General features: G+C 40.9%; 1 protein-coding gene across 2 annotated transcripts in view; it reads right to left on the bottom strand.

Moving 5' to 3' along the window:
• CNTN6 (contactin 6) overlaps positions 1-12971 on the bottom strand; it is a 230795-nt gene extending 217824 nt beyond the window's left edge. The window contains exon 1 of one of the 2 annotated variants that reach the window (XM_030570683.1): positions 12766-12970. The gene's annotated coding sequence lies outside the window, so the exon portion shown is untranslated. Of the gene's footprint in view, positions 1-12765 lie in introns of both variants that reach the window. The other variant, XM_030570684.1, reaches the window with a different exon arrangement.
• Positions 12972-13182: the final 211 nt, after the last annotated feature.

Raw genomic sequence — 13182 nt, forward strand, 5'->3', positions numbered from 1 at the left:
ACCAAATACTGTCTAGACCATCCCAGATAGACTTTACCTAAACTACTCTTAAATATCTCAAGAGATGGAGACTCCACAACCTCCCTGGGCAGTTTATTCCAGTGTTTAACCACCCTGACAGTTAGGAACTTTTTCCTAATGTCCAACCTAAATCTCCCTTGCTGCAGTTTAAGCCCATTGCTTCTTGTTCTATCCTTAGAGGCTAAGATGAACAAGTTTTCTTCCTCCCTCATTATGACACCTTTTTAGATACCTGCAAACTGCTATCATGTCTCCTCTCAGTTTTCTCTTTTCCAAACTAAACAAACTCAATTCTTTCAGCCTTCCTTCATGGGCCATGTTCTCAAGACCTTTAATCATTCTTGTTGCTCTTCTCTGGACCCTCTCCAATTTCTCCACATCTTTCTTGAAATGCAGTGCCCAGAACTGGACACAATACTCTAGTTGAGGCCTAACCAGTGCAGAGTAGAGCAGAAGAATGACTTCTCATGTCTTGCTCACAACACACCTGTTAATGCATCCCAGACTCACGTTTGCTTTTTTTGCAACAGCATCACACTGTTGACTCATATTTAGCTTGTGGTCTACTATAACCCCTAGATCCCTTTCTGCCGTACTCCTTCCTAGATAGTCTCTTCCCATTTTGTATGTGTGAAACTGATTGTTCCTTCCTAAGTGGACCACTTTGCATTTGTTTTTGTTAAACTTCATCCTGTTTACCTCAGACCATTTCTCTAATTTGTCCAGATCATTTTGAATTATGACCCTGTCCTCCAAAGCAGTGGCAATCCTTCCCAGTTTGGAATCATCTGCAAACTTAATAAGCGTACTTTCTATGCTAATATCTAAGTCATTGATGAAGATATTGAACAGAGTCGGTCCCAAAACAGACCCCTGCGGAACCCCGCTTGTTATACTTTTCCAGCAGGATTGGGAGCCATTAATAACTACTCTCTGAGTACGGTTATCCAGTTAGTTATGCACCTTCCTTATAGCAGCCCCATCTAAGTTGTATTTGCCTAGTTTATCAATAAGAATATCATGCAAGACCGTATCAAATGCCTTACTAAAGTCTAGGTATACCACATCCACCACTTCTCCCTTATACAGCCACTAAAGTTAATGCAAAATAACTAAACATTAAAAAGGAGTATTAAAACCACTGAAATTGAGTTAAGACAGTAAAATAAAGTTAATACAGTGGTTATCAGTGAGCTATGAGAGGCCTTTGGAAAAGGTGTTTGTGCTACTGAAATGCATGTGGATTTCATGCTGGACACTTTTTTGTGGGTCTTTTCAATAGTTCAAAATTCTAGGTTCCAGATTTTCCCTCTCTCTCTGTAACAGATGGTACAATAACAGTAATTCTATGCTGTTGTCATCTCTGCCAACAACTGTAACCCTGCTTCTGGAGGGGTTTGGCTGGGAGGAATGGCACTTTTGGAATCTTTGCACAAGTCTGGAAGAGCTATTGAAGGCTCAGTTCCAAAATTAAGATCTGTGGATAGATTTGGACATCCTTTCAACAGTGATCTTGCTATGTCATAGGAGTGGCTAGAAGGCAGCTAATACAACTCTGCTTGACAGTGGCACAGCTTTTAGATCAATTACTGTTTTCACTTCTTTATCTATTATTATTACTACGATTACACACTTTGAGGAAACTGCAGTAGGGCTCTGGGGTTGGACTTGGGCAAGTTCAAGTCCATGATTCACCCTAGATGTCTTCTACTGGTATGCAAGATAGGGAGTTCTGTTACTGTTTCCCAGTGGTGTAAGATGCAGTGCTACCAGGGCCAGTTCCAGGCACCAGCTCAGCAAGCAGGTGCTTGGGGCAGCAAAAACCCTGGAGCCAGCCCTGAGTGCTACTAGTTCTGTCTGGCATTATTAACTCTTACAGAGAACTATAAAGCTACCTTGATGCCACTAAGCTGGATCCAGTCTATTACTACTGCCACTGTCAGACCATGGGACTCTAGATTTATCTTCTGCTGCCCTCTGCATTGCCTCTTGTTCATTTCTTGTTAGGTCCAATACCACACTCATTTGAAATATCACATTTCACTATGCAAAGAGGAAAAAATCTTACACTCCCCTGCTGAAAACAAGAATTCAACTTGAGAAAGGAAACTTACCAGCTCTTAAAGTTAAAACAAGCATAACATACAAAATCTAAATAAATAAATAATTAGATTGTGGCATTTAGGCACTCCCCTGTATAGAGCGAGATGCCAATGGGAAGAACACAGTCTTAGGGAAGAGAGTTCCCAAGTGCATCCAGATTACTATACCCTGTTGTGAGGTGAAGCTCATTTTCCTATGCATGAGGACTGGACATAGAGTAGGAGGAGGAAAAAAGAAATCACCTTGTCTCCTCCCCATCTTTTTGTGGCTCTCTGTGATTCTTGAGGAGTAAGAATGGAGCAAAATGGATGAATCCCTAAGAACACACGCAATAATTCTGCTTATGTGGTACAGGGAATGGGGTACTTGACACCCTACCCCTTTACACACACACACACACACACACACACACACTCTTTTTGGGTTGGGCAGAATCTGGCCTTAAATAAACAAATACATATAAAGAAAAGATGACTCTTGAAGGATGAGGTGGGAAAGGCTACTAAGGCTATAAGTGGTGATGAACTTACTTTAGAGGAGTTTCTCTCCTGACAGAGCTGAATTTTCATTTTTTAAATCAATTTTTGACAAAAATTCTAATGAAAAAGAAGTAGTGTGTGCGTGTGTTTGTAAATTCTCATGAAAAAACTTCCCATTTTTTAACCTACTCTTCTTACGATGAGCAATGGTGTCATGATCCCAACAAGGGCAGTCAGGACCAAGGGCAAACCTGAGGCTGGGGACCAGTTCATAGTCAGGTTCCAGGCCAGAGTCAATACCAAAGGTCCAAGTTTGAGTCAGGAGTCCAGGTCCAAGGTCAGAATCAGAAGTTCAGGAGCAGGGAGCATAAATGAGCATGGCAACAACAGAAGAGCCACACTATTGCCTGTACACTTCCTGGAATCCACCTTGGGTTTATATAGAATAGGGATCCAATCAAGTGCCATGAGGCTGCTGTCTGTCAAACCCCTAGAGGCAGGACTGTCTGTCAAACCCTCAGCAGGCCATGTGCAAGTGTGACACAACTGCTACGGGGTGACATTATAGCGCTGTCAGCAGGTCTGAGTTCTAGACCCATCAAGTCTTACAAAGGGATTTAGTATCTTGTTTCAGGAGGCCTGTATCTAATCCTGAGTCTGCCGATGTTTTTTATCCGTGTCACTTCTATTTAAATTTCTTTTAGCATCTTGATCAATTCTGAGGTCACTGATAGTACTTAGACCTCCGTCATTACCTCAAATGACTCCAGTTTATGCTTATTTGATATGCACTTCTAAAATTTGAAAAGTATTCTTTTTTTCTTCCTTTGAAATTATGTATTATGTATTTTTTTTGCAGGACAGTTAGGAAATTCATCCAGTAACTAACATTTCTATGAGCTTTTTGTATTTTTGCTTTGTCATCTTGTAAATGTGGGCTTTTCCTTCTGACTGTGATTGAATTAACATTATTTGGAATGTCACTGGGGAGGACAGCAGTTTTGTGGCCTGTGGGACTTTCATGGTCCTGGGAGCACGTGTTGATGGTCTGCTAAGAACTGTTAGGTCACATAGTACTAGTTGTTTCTCCTTGTTCCCAGCTGCTCCAATGTGTTTTTCAGTTCCTCCTTATCTAGTTTACGTACATGTAGTCCCTTACCCATATTATAGTCCCCAGTGTATTCTTATTGTTGAAGCTTCAACATCATGCTTTGGATTCTAGGTGGCACTGAAGACATTTGCTTAAAAATAAACTTTTGAGCAACTTGTGTGTAGTTTTTTTCTCTTGCATTGTGTTTTTGTGGCTCTTAAGACAATCAAACACAACTGACAGCAACTCTCTTTATTATCAGGGTGACATTTCTCTGTTGCTTAAGTACTTTTCTACGAATGCACTGATTGCTCTGCTATACTCAAACAACTGCAAATGACTACCAAAAAACCCTTTTAGGGATTACTTGACCAGACATAGCATTAGAATTAACTTTGCTGACTAGTTTAATATCCCTCTATTCTCTGTAAATCCATTGTACACAGTAGAATGCCGGAGACTACAGCTGGTAGGACAAGAAGCAGTGAAAGCAGGATTGGCTGCACTGAAGAGAAGGGGTATGATTGATGGTGACCAGATGGGGCCTCTGCTCCTGAACCCAATCTGCTGAACCCAGAACTGTGCAGGGTAGATTCCCCACACATACTCTGGGGCACTAAGACCCAGAGGCTGCCTCCTCTTCGCATTACCTTGTGGTGTTGTGGCAAACTGCAGAGAACAATCAGCAGGGTGACCAGACGTCCTGATTTTATAAGGTGTTTGGGGCTTTGTCTTATATAGGCACCTATTACCCTCTACCCCTCTCCTGATTTTTCACACTTTCTCTCTGGTTACCCTAACAGCCATTCAGAGACATGAGCTGGTAGAGACAGAAGCAGCCAAAATAGGGACCCTTAGACAGTCCAGTCAAAACTGTAGAAAGTTCTCTGACTTTCTCTGCCATCCACCGATTAGCTGTTTGATCCAACTTCCTTACAGTCTCTTCAAACTAAGCTTCACTCCAAATGTGTCCCTTCTCAGGGCCGGTGCTACCATTTAGGCCGCCTAGGCAATTGCCTACGGAGCCAGAATAAATGGTGGGTGCCATTTTGCCGGAGGGGGTGGCAGGCGGCTTCGGTGGAGCTGCCGCAGTGGTGCCTGCGGAGGGTCCGGTGCTCTGCGGCTCCGGTGGAGCTGCCGCAGTTGTGCCTGCGGACGGTTGGCTGCTCGCACTGCTCTGGTGGACCTCCCGCAGGCATGACTGCGGCAGCTCCACCGGAGCCACGGAGCACCGGACCCTCCGCAGGCACCACTGCAGCAGCTCCACCGGAGCTGCGGGACCAGTGCGCGGGGCGGCGAAATTGTTGTCCGCCTAGGGCACTCAAACCCCTAGCGCCGGTCCTGTCCCTTCTACTCTCTCCTCCCCTGCAATCCACCTCCCTTCTATTTTCTTTCTGTTTACTTTAATCCCAATGAAGTAAACCCACCGCCCAAAAAACAAAACACAGTAAAATAAAATAATTGTGGATTAACAAGACCTTTGCCACTGTCACATTATTCACTCTACTTCTGCATTCTGTTTCCCCACCTGTTCTGTCTTGTCTTATTAGAAGATATTGTCTCATTGCTACCCTATGCACTCCTACCTGTTTGTCTGTATCCATCTGTTCTTTCTTTTCTCATACTTAGTTCCTAACCCCAAAGATTTATCTTTACACTTTATCTTTTGGTTCTGTGTTTGTACAGCACCAAGCACAATGTGATTCTGGTCTATGACTAGGACTCATAGGTGCTCTGATACTACAAATAATAAATATTAATAACAACTGTTTAAATTTGACCTGAATCAGTAACTATGTTATCTTTCCTCAGTTTATATTCTATATAGGTAATTTCTGTTTACCAGTTACTAACTGAAGTGCATTATTAGGTGTTTCTTGTCTAAATATTCCATTTTGTTCTTCCAGATCCTAAATCCAAATTTAAGCATCATCCATTATCCAACACCTTTAATAACATAAATTTACCACTTGGAATCCCCCAGAGAACTAATGGCTGAAATATCTCAAGAGCAGAACTAATATCAAATGGTATTGTCTTGTCTTTAATGTTCAAATGCATATTGAGACCTAACTTAGACCTTGACTCACCGGACATTGCTTGCTAAAATTAAGGTCCTGCATCTGAGTGGATGTTTTTGTTACTAAAAACTTAGCTGCCGTTTCTTAAATAGTTTTTACTGAATAATATTTTGTGGCTTGATTTAAATCATATGTTTCAATAATTACCCCTATTTTATGGGCTTTTTAACTCCAACTATAGAATTGGCCCATTCTGTAGTTTGTTCTACTTTGATCACTCCACAATTTTCTATTTGAATGTTCAGCATGTACTTATCTGTTAAGGTAAATAGGTTGGGGGGTAGGTGGAGATGGGGGGTAATGAGACATTAGAAATATTATTTTTTCTAACTGAATATAGTATTCTCCTCCCAATAGCTTAGACCTTTGGAAGACATCCTAGAATCTCTTGCCATGCTGTCTGTGCTCCCTGTATATAACTGTGTGCAGCACACATCTTTTTAAACTAGCTACTGGCTAGATATGTCTTCTGCCAGGTGGTACATCAGCAGTTATTCTTTGAGAATTAAGTGAGATGAGCCTTTAAACAAGTTTAATATTTACTCATCTTTGTGCTGTTATTTTATGGCCCACATCTGAATCAAGCCAGAAAAAGTACCAAACATGTCATGGAGAAGACATGTAAACCAGCTTTTGAGATGTCCCAATTGTATAGAGACAGTCTCGATTTTGGGGGCTTTTTCTTATATAGGTACCTATTACCCATCACCCCCATCCCAATTTTTTACACTTGCTATCTGAACCCATTTTGAGCACTCATTCAGCAAGAGGCTTTATACCAGTGATGTCTGTTGAAAATACTGAGCCTACAATACAGACACAGACAATGACTTGTAATAGTACCAGTGAGCTTCACGTCCCTGTTTCTACAACAAGTGACACTGTTGAGGCGGAAGATGCTACTGATACAGCTACACCAGAAAGTACAGATGCTGCTCCAAATACTGTTGAGATGTCTATGAAACATTATTTAGAGAGAAGTCATAAACCACCTCTCAGACTTAGTTTGTAGCATGCTGTATCTTATTGATAGTAATATATTTGTAATTTTTGTATGCTCTTTTACACTGTAGGGGGAGGAGTAGGTACTATATAGGAAGTGGATGGTGTCCTTTTAAGTGGTTTGGAAACCTTGTACTGGGTCTTCTTCCTATCTTTTATTGCTGTATCCGTCATAATCCTGCCAGAACACCAGATCTTGCATGTATAGTGTATAGTTAATAAACTTGGTTATTTGGAATCCAACTGTGTTTGTGTGGCTTCCCTGTATTATTAATGGTGTGTAGAGGAAAAGGACATAACACTGTTTCCCTCATCTTTTTGCCATTTTCCATCTCTCTTAACAAGAACTTTACAGTGGATGCTGCCAAGAATTTTAATAATACGGACTGTGTTTCTGACCATCTTCCTTCATTTGGTCTCGTCTTTAGAGGCTAGAACCATATTACAGGATCTAAGGGAGGGAAATGACTCTCTCTCTCTCTTCCCCAAACACTCCATTTGCAGTATGTACCATGCATACCTCTTACTTGTATCAACAAAACAAACAAAAAACCCTCCACAGAGACCACAGTGCATACTTTGACAACCCGAAAAGCTATTCCCACAAAAGGCCAGATTGTGCCCATTAGGCCAATGCACCGATGTGAGTTCCAAGAGGCATTGCACACTGCCTCCCAGAACTACCTGCCTGCTACACCATCACTGAAGGGGATCTCCCTTTCACAATAAGCCAGGTATTTAGGCTCTGTGAGAAAAAGAGCCATGGCTCAGCTTTCTCCCTGCTGTCTCGGAGGGAGCTAGCACCTCAGGTGTGCTAGCAGGGAACTGTCCTTGTACTTAAGAGAATTGATGTAACCATGGGTGGCCCCTTTGTATGAGAGTAAAAAACGTTTGTGCCCTCCTCAGCATACACATTCAGGGACCAGCCAGAATCTGGCTCAAAGCTTTGACAGACCAAAGACACTTAGACTACCCTATTGCATTGGAGTTTCAGCGGGAAATGAGACAGGACAGGTAAATTCCTTCCAATTCCCAAGCCCTCCCCAGTATTCTACGTGATTCCGGTAGGCTAGGAACCCATCTTATATGACTGTTTTAACATTTTGACAGTGAATTCCTCTCAGAGCTAGAGAAGGCATGTGCACATCACCAAAGCTGTCTTAACTCAGGACAGGCAATTGTTGGGTGAGTCCTGCCACCACTGGTTCACGTGCATGTTTGGGTGTCTGCTTACACTTGTTCATATGGTTGGCACTAAGCACCTGCTCTTTGACAGGGGCAGTAGCAAAGGACAGTTTTAGATGGATCATCAGAAAAACTCAGCAAATACAATCTCCCCTGAAAGCCCACAGGAGCACAGGCGCTGTGTGGGAAGAGTAGGAGCAGCAGTGGGTTGGAGCGGGGTACTGCTCCCAGAACTTCTCTGCTCCGCAATGTGATATTCTACAGACCAGGGCCTCTCTGCCCCTGCACCAAGACTCCATTGGAAGAATCTTCAGCCAGAGCTGAGATCTGTAATGGGGCACAGCAGTAAGAGCATGCTAGGACAGCAGGGAAGAGGAGACAGACCCTACCAAGGCCTGCTCCAGGACAGCTGTGAGCAATTAACAAGCCACCCATCTCTATGGTCACCCAGATACCTCTGCATGGATATGTTATTTATGTCTCTATACTGCCCCTCCACACATACCAGCACACACACCTCTTCCCCTGCCCCCATTCTCTGTCTTTGTTGATTAGACTAAACTCTTCTGGCCAGCGACTACTGCTTCCTTTATGTACAGCACCTACCGCATATCAATCACCGCCATATTCATAGTAAAGCCTTGCTTCCATGCAATCCCTAAAAAAGAATGGAAGTGCACATACCTTGCTAAAGTCGATGTAACACACATTGCTGCGTTTGTGACAAAAAGTTAAATATGGGAATTGGGTGATACTATATTCCTAGTCACAGGTAAGAGGTTACACCACATCTAAAACCTAAAGGGTACAGAAGGTGATGCCAGAATGCCTGCAACCTGATTGCACATCGCGCATATCTTTGCACAGGGTGGACAAATGGAACTATTGCATATACACAGAAGAGAACTTAAGTCATAGGCCTACCCTAGGAATTTTCCCACCCACTGTTGCTGTCACGGGTTCAGCTCCTCCAGCGTTAGTAATTTTGTGGGCTCCAGCATGGATGGATCACTGGCAATTTTAATACTGTGCCACGTAACCCACCTCACAGCAGGGTATTACAAACATTGGTGTCAGCCATTAACAGTAGAGATTCCAGCACTGCTAATGCCAGTGGAGCTGAACAGGTGTTAGCATCAGTGGGAAAAGTAGACATTGCCGTGTTGTAAATTTGCCCTGAAGAAAGGACAACCAGTTTATGCCAAATCCCAAGTACACAACAGGAGATTTGCAGCACCCATGCAACTGGGGCAAAAGAAAACAAGCCAGGGATTTTACCAGTGAGAAATAACTCTGATTAAAGGGCACACAGCTGGTGCTAGCAGTACTGAAAAGAGGTCTTCTATCCGTATTGAAGTTGCAACAGTCAAGAGAATGCAGACCATGAGTGCATTAACAGAAAAGCAGGGGAGATATGTTTATTTTTTGCTGGTGACCCACTGTTTTGCCCTCTTCATTCTTTTGAGATAGAAAGAGACATTTGGGACTAGAAGATAAAAGGATCTTGGGAAATCATTATCTGCTGCAATGGCAACAAAGAAGCAGTTTTGTAAGGCAAAGTACTAAAAATGAAGTGAGGTGTTGAATCTTTAATTATCATGTGACTATTGTGGGGCAATTAATTTTACAGTCCCTGAACAAATGGGTGAAAACACCTTTAGTCCTAAGGAGAAAAAGCAGAGAAACTGCTTTTTAATCTACTTAACTGTATCTAATCCACAGAGCAGGAACCCACTGTGCTAAAATACTGTAAATGGGATGATAGCCTGGCAGAGGTATGTCCACTAACCCAGTTGGAGCTTCACAGAGAGAGGAGATGGAGTTGGAGCATGAAGGTAAACACAAAGAAAATGGGCACCTTAATCTCTCCCAACACCTCAAGGGAGAGATTCTGAATCCTCTTTTTGCATGTCTAAGTTTCACTTTTCTAAAAAAGTGTCTTGCCAGCATTCTATTCTATTCTATATAGGTTCTTATACCACTCACATCCCCACAGCATCTGAGCACTTTCCAACAGTACATTTAGCAGCTTCATTAACACCTGTCACATGTGGCTTTCCTCCCTCTCAAACTCAACTCGAGGGAGAACCGTGTGAGCAGCGAAGTGTTTTCTTTTGGTAGGGTTTTGATTTTTACAGTGTGAAGCAGTAACCACATTGTTTTTGGGAAAAAAAATGCATTTTCTGTACATCCCATTTTTATATTAAGAGTTTAAACAATGTGAATAAATCACAGAGATAATCAAATGCTAGTCTGCCATTTTGCAAATGCAAAAGTCACCTGGACATCTACATAACTGATTATACACACAAATCAGATACTTTGGTGACCAAGGGATAGTAACTGTAAATGTAACTGTAAGTGCAAAATTGTACCTGGAATCATTTAGGCCTACAACCAGTAATGGAAGGCCCAGTGAAAAATGGGCTAGAATTTTGGCCAAATGTCTCTGTATAATCCTCTTGGACTACATCCTTGATAGCAAAAGGGGGAATTTCTGAGTCAATCTTTTTTGAATTCATCCTCTTTAAGAGAGTTCACTTGAAATTCATCTCTCAATGGCATGTCACAAAGGAACATATCACTAAGAAGGGTCTATCTGCACCCATTGAGTTGGGAAAGAAAGGAAAGCATTTGGAGCCCTTATTCAGAGCTAGGGAAAGCCTAATTTTAATTCTCTTGAGTGTTCTTTGCATTAGAAGAGTAAACTGCATTAATCTGACCGCACTGTGAGGGCAATTGGGAGAGCATCTGTGATGAATATCTTTTATAAACTCAATGCATAATTTAAATAATGGAACACAAAACTGGGTTGTTTTGTAGTAATATGAAGTAAATACAGAGTTACTGCAAAATCTTAGAAAGAAATTTAGAAGCATTGGTGTATAGATAGATACACATTCTTTTAATGAATAATTTCTGTTAAAATATAAAACAAAATGTATGGTACTGCCTCATAGACACACCAAACAAACACACAGTATGAACTCTGCCCCCTTTCTGATGCCAGGGCCTTGTTACATTTTTCTTTTGGGAGTGGAAAATGTTGTAATACTTGCTTATAGAAATCAATGGATTTCTTGGAACACTGTAAGTAACAACTCCAGCACACAGAGGCAGAACTAAATTTCCTACAACTTCTGCCCTCCCAATCAGACATTACATAAAATCGAAAGAAGACAACAATTTAGCACTAAGATACAGTTGTTGCTGCTGCTGACTACAGTGATCATTACAATATTTACCTAAACTGAAAGAAATTGGTTTTAGGAAATCCCATAATTCACAGCTAGCCTCCTTAATCACGGTTGCAAAGCTGGAAACAAAAAAAGAAAAGTATATCTCTAGTTTGATTTAGAGTGCCAAAGTTGTTTTGCATTATTTACAGATTTATTCTTGAATTGAAAGACTGTACTAGTTACTAAAAATAACACCCCTCCCCCAAATACGAGTATTTCACTAGCATTTTAAAAAGATTGCTCTATGTATGGGTGTATTTTATTATTCTTTTTTGCACAATCTGATCTATAGTAGTCACCAGCATCACATAGATAAGCATTTGAGACTTGTTGTGTGATCATACCTTTGAAGCAGAGACACAAGAAACACAAAACACTGACTCAATACCCCTGAAGACCCAAGGCAAAGGCTTACTGATGAAGATATATTATTTGTGTTGCTGTGGTGCTCAGAATTGCAAGTACTATAAGGTTCAATTTCCTTTTCCCACATAAGTCTTACAGGACTTTCAAGATATTTGAAGAGCAAGCAAGTTGTTTGATTTCTGCCTTCAGAAAAAAATAAAGGTGATTTAGAAGTAACTATTCTGCATTCATCTTATAATATGTACCTATAAATTACTGCAAAAAAAGTACAAAGAGGTGAATAGACTATTATCTAAACAGTCCTGTTATTTTACAAGTGTAATTATTCTGTGAATGCTGTAAGAAATTCCCAGCATGGAGGCTCAATATATCAGTAATATAAGAAGAGTCCCTTTAAAAACGCAACAAATGTCTGCAACAAAACAGTTCTCCAAAAAGCACAATGGAAATATACCATGACATAAAGCACAACTGAATGATCATCATACAGTTCCTATTGTTTGTCTCTGGACCCACAAACTTCCAAAACTTTTAATAAAGTATTGCAGTTCCTTTAAAGCTGAAACATACCGTATAAATAACTGACAGAATCAAACTTGCAACTCATTCATAAATCTTTGAATGAAAACATCAAGTTCAGTATATGTTATTACCTCATTCGTTTGGATTTTTTGTTTTGTTTTGTTTGTTTTGTTTGCCCCGTTTAAATAAACAAAAGAGGAAACTTTCATCTAAAGCCTCCCTTAAATCATCTGAAGATGTATGTTTATTGCTTTTAAACCTTCAGCTTTTAGAAAATGAGATGAGTAGCTTGTTACCTTCTCCACCTTTTCATATGCAGTATCGAGTCACATGAAAATGCCAAAATTAGCACTGTCATTCTCTGTGTTGCCCATTAGTTTTACTGCAACACACAGCTAGTGAAACACTCAAAAATATACCTGTAGTGTCTTTATAGCAGCACAGTCTCCTATTGTGTTTTATCATTGAATACAAATTCAATATATATTTTTCCTTAGCAAAGAATAAATACATTTTGAGGATCAGTTATTCATCGAAACACAGCATAAATAAAACAGTGATTTGTTGCTTTCTACATTCTCTACCTCTTATGCTAATGAAAATCACCAAAAGAAAGAGAAAATGCACCTTCCCCAGCATTATTCACATTGCAGTAGACACCACAATTTTGTACTTACAGATCTTAACAGTGAAATGTCTCAGGATCTCTACAATTTTCTGCAGAACTGTTTCAAGCTCTCAGCAAGCCACACTGTTCATCCAGGCAGAACCAAGCCGTATGGAATGTCTATGCAGCTGGGAGATAATGGAACTATTTTCCCAGCTGGGACTACAAGCCTTTTATCCACTGAGCATTGTGTGTCTCTTCACTGGTACTACCCATGAAATACACTGCTTTCTTGCTGTATTCGTGACAGGACCCACACGATTTGTGTTTGAATCACATGCACACATAGCCGCTATGGCTTTTGAATATTCTTATCTGGAAATCTTGTACATATAAAAATCAGCTATCTACTAATCATTGTTCATGCAGGCTGAGAGAGCAAAAGCACAGCTTTCACACCAGTAGCATTTGTTTGCCGTGTTGTAGC

The sequence above is a fragment of the Gopherus evgoodei genome, chromosome 7 (genome assembly GCF_007399415.2).
Source record: "Gopherus evgoodei ecotype Sinaloan lineage chromosome 7, rGopEvg1_v1.p, whole genome shotgun sequence".
Taxonomy (NCBI): Eukaryota; Metazoa; Chordata; order Testudines; family Testudinidae; genus Gopherus; species Gopherus evgoodei.